We start from the raw sequence: 4,248 nt of genomic DNA, 5'->3' as shown, positions 1-4,248 counted from the left end.
GGGGGGCTTAAACCGGCCCGTTTGCTCTCATTGTGGGAAGCCAAATCATACCGTGGATCGATGTTGGGAACTTCACGGCAAACCATCTGATCTTCCCAAGTCCATGGAAAGGATAAGGGAAAGAAGCCCGCATACACAGCTGTAGAAAAGCCAACTAAGCTTTTAGAAGACCCACTAACAGAGCCGTTGACGGTGATGTCCACAGAAGCCCTAGGCTCATGACTTTTTGATGCGTTGCAGCCTGCCTTGAGAAGAAGAGACATCTCAGCAGATTGCTTCAACCCAAGTTGCACTAAAGTAGGAGGTTGCATAGCTGTAGCCTTAACGTGTTCAGGAGGAACATTCCCTAAAGGAACAATAAGAATAGTTTTCTCCGAGGAACTCTTATTCAAAGAGATTTGAGACCCCAAAAAATTTAATGCATGGACACTTTTCTCTGCATGAGAAGTAGGTTCAAGTCACACTTTTGGCTTGCTACAAGCTGGGCTCATGGACTGCAGTCAGCCGCTTCCCCTGTAGTCGTCAGCTCGTTCTTGACAGATCCGATCGGGTGTTCATAATCTGGAGTAAAAGGATTCGAACCTTTGCATGCCGGTACCAAAAACCGATGCCTTACCACTTGGCTATACTCCATAGGCCTCTTTTGGACGGTAGGAACGGGGATAGGGGGAAGGGAGAAGCAGGGCTTGAAGGACGAGCTAAGCCGTGAAAGGATGCGGGGATATTGCAAGTAAGCAGCAAGGTTCTCCCTTTAGGACCGACTACAACAAGCTCGCGACTCTAATAGAAAGAAAGGGTAAGCTCTCTGCTCTATTTGCTTGCAATGCTATGCCTATCAAAGTTGGCGAAGCGAAGGCTTTTGTAACCTTAGACTCGCTATGCTGTTCGACTGAACTCGTTGGCTCCGCGTCCACCGAAAGTCGGTAACCTTCGTCAGCATTTGGTACTCTTTCGATAGCTTCAATAGTTCACTGAATTTGGTGTAATGAACCGCAAGCCCTTCAGAAAGAAAGACATAATATAATCTATAATAAGAATGAAGATTAAAGTACCCTTGAAAAGACTAGGATATGACTACCTGTAATAAAGCACAGGCTAATACGAGCTGACCAGAAGAAGCAAGGCTTAGATTACCAGATCCTGGACACAATCTTCCTAGAAATGGCGAGGCAAGGGGCTCTCCATTTCTAGCCTCTCCTTCTTGCTTACCTAGCTCTTGTCTTAGTGACTCTTCCTCTTTTCTAGGTTCTTTTCTGAGTGTTAATACGATAGATTTTTCATTTGCCAATGAATTGGATCCACCCCGATTCGATCAATAATGAGATTCTCGTTGATCTTTTTTTTGAAAAGTGTTTCTCACTATTCAGAACAGTGGAGCTTTCGACCCAATCGTTTAGCCTACCTATCGGGCGCCAAGCCAATAAAAGAGAAAGTTTTTGCATGGGCTCATCATCTGATGCAAAATCGATGCGAGAGGGAGAATCAATATGGGGGAAGCGGGGATTGATAGCTTTCGACGAACCAGTGGAAAGAGTTCTTCCGGATTCCTTTCCAAAAAGAGTAATTAGGCATAAAAGATTTGATTAAATGAACGCCACCTTGGTTGTTTTCAAACATATCCAATCTTGGGCCAAGCGTTGCCAGCCGGTAATAGCCGAAGGCTAAAAAGGGAGAGATAGGGATGAGGAGATTAAGGATAGTCACTCCACTCCATAGATTGTGCACACAGATTCTTCTTTCATTTGAAATTCCTTTCAGGTCGTAAACGCGGGCTGCTGATGGGACTGTACCTATTCTCCCTCTTCTTCCACTTTACAACCGGAATAAGGAACCTTAGAATGAACCCTACCTATCGATGAAAAAATGGGATTTGAGAGGACCACCTGCTAGTAGATCAGAAAGATTTGTATGGGTATGGAATGTCCTACTCCTGCTTGAGCTTTCCGATCAACCAATCCCCTATTTGAAGGACATCTGTGTTAGGTAGGCCCAGGGATCACTAATTAGTCGAATGAACCCATCTCTCTGGCCTATCATTTCTTGGTCGATCCGGCTGGCATCTCCTGCATATCTATGGGGCCCCTTTATACAATAATACAAGTTTGCTGCTAGGAAAGGAGAATCAATCATCAATTGAAGTTTACTGACCAATCGACGATCTACTACTCCCTCTTAATAGCAGATGCCCATGCTTTGATTCGAAAGCCCTAGCCAGTGATGAATCCCCAAGAAGATAGGATTCAACAATTCCCCTCCCTTCAGTCCAGTTTGAACCCGTCCCAAGAACGAAGACTTTCCTACTGCAAGGTGAGGCTCTACTCTTCTCCCCTAGAATCCACTCCGGGTCGGGGGAGCAACTAGTCCAACTTCTTAAGCAGCCGAGATATTCTTAAAGGAACATTTGAAACAATTCTTTGCCTCACCTGAGATGAGAGGGAAGGTCGATTTGACTCGAATCCTGGACCTGATCTTTAATCCTACACCGGTTAATGATGCGATGGGATAAGTTTTTTTTTGTCATTTTTTCATGCCCAGTCGAGTGACTTCGTTCCTGATGGACAAACCCTCGATTTGCCTCTAGCTCTATAATCCACCCGTCTTCCACAGTCCCTGAAAGCCCTCCCGGGGCCTAGCCCTCTTTCTCAACTCGAGTCTGCACGTTCAACGACTTTCATCGTTGACGAAGACCTGCGCTAAAAGATAAGATAAGATAAGACAAAGAAATGGGGAGTCTATGCCTTGAATAAATCAGTAACAACGGATTAGTGGAATGAGGGATCAAGAGACGAATAGGGGGAAATTTTCTATCAATCATTGGTGGACCTTCCCTTTTTCCAGTCACGGAGCTCTCAACTGAGTTGTTTAGGTTCTGGAATTTCATCTCTACTTGGGGGTTTCGATTCGAAGGAACTATTTTGTGGTGCAGGTTCATCTCTCTCGACCAGTTCAGGTTCAAGGGAGGGTGATCGAGGGGACCCAGACTGACGATCTCTTCTCTATGGCGGGAGGTTTCTTTCGTATCTTAAGTGTGTGTGTTGGGGAGGCCAGGGAAGACGGATTGGATTGAGAGGCGATGCTTATGCCTCTTCTTTATCGATAGGATTCCCATCATTTTGAGTCTCCGGCGAAGGAGACAAGGGCGAGGGTGTACGTATCCCAAGTGAGCCAAGAGGTGAAGAGTGGGAGTAGATCAGTCTATCCTCAACCTCCATCCGTCATTAGTAATATCAATTCGCTTTTCTTATTCACTAGTACACTGCGCGTTACAACTAGCAAGCAGCCCCTTGTATAGTAAGGGAAAACGCTAGCGCGCAACGGCTGATGAAAAGCCAGCAACTAACTTGTTAGGAGTAGGTTTGAGCTTGCCCCTTGATACTTATTAGGTTGATAGATTTGGAACCCTATACAAGGGGCTGCCTTGCAGCAAAAGGGGCTTATGTACTCCACTCGTTACCACTAAACGACGAAGCCAGGAGCAGAAGGAGGGACTTGAACCCTCAACCTCAGCCTTGGCAAGGCTATGCTCTACCATTAAGCTATTTCTGCCAGCTAGGGTAGTGGCGAAGCACTACTGAGCAATTCACGTATCACAACATACGGATGACTTCTGTTTTTCCGCCGGACCACAGTCTTGACCTCCGATCGAGCTACGAACACGAGTAGGTAGGCGGCTAGGGGGGAGAGGGGCTAAGGGCTGCCTTTTCCATCAATCTCCGGCCGCTCAGTGCCGCTATTGGTGCGAGTTGTAAGGAGTCTTGGTCTCGAGTCAAGCTGGGGCCTCATTTCATTCTCTACAGGGGAATGAGTGCACCGAAAAACCAGACAAGTTGCTCCCTCGCTTTGCAACGGCGGCATCTGTCTTTTAAGTTCAACTAAGTCATTTCCTAAGACGGCCCCTCTTATTCTACGAGAATCCAAGCTGCAGCTCCACGAGTCTGCTCGAAACCGGTCGATTCCTAAGCCATTCGTTCTCCCCTCTCCGTTGGCCTTTGCCAGCCACTAGAACAAGTAAGAGAACCTACAGTGAATGAACAACAAGAACCACAGATTTTGACCGGATTGTACACCTTTGTCTCTGGCTATGTAAATGTGCATAAAGAAGGGACGGGACATCTCTCTCTGGGGGAAGAAGCTTCATTCCATCCAGCCTCACGAACTTCTTACTGGGGCAGTACTATAGGCATTTTCGAGTGTTTGGATGCACGTGTTTTGTTCATATTCCTACGCAGTTAATAGAGAAATTGTCCC

General features: G+C 46.4%; 1 non-coding gene across 1 annotated transcript; it reads right to left on the bottom strand.

Annotated features, from left to right (window-relative positions):
• Positions 1-3,474: 3,474 nt before the first annotated feature.
• TRNAG-GCC lies at positions 3,475-3,546 on the bottom strand. The gene has a single exon. It is a non-coding gene; the product is annotated as a tRNA-Gly (tRNA).
• Positions 3,547-4,248: the final 702 nt, after the last annotated feature.

The sequence above is a fragment of the Zingiber officinale genome, chromosome 8A (genome assembly GCF_018446385.1).
Source record: "Zingiber officinale cultivar Zhangliang chromosome 8A, Zo_v1.1, whole genome shotgun sequence".
Taxonomy (NCBI): Eukaryota; Viridiplantae; Streptophyta; class Magnoliopsida; order Zingiberales; family Zingiberaceae; genus Zingiber; species Zingiber officinale.
This window is presented reverse-complemented; position numbering and strand designations above follow the sequence as displayed.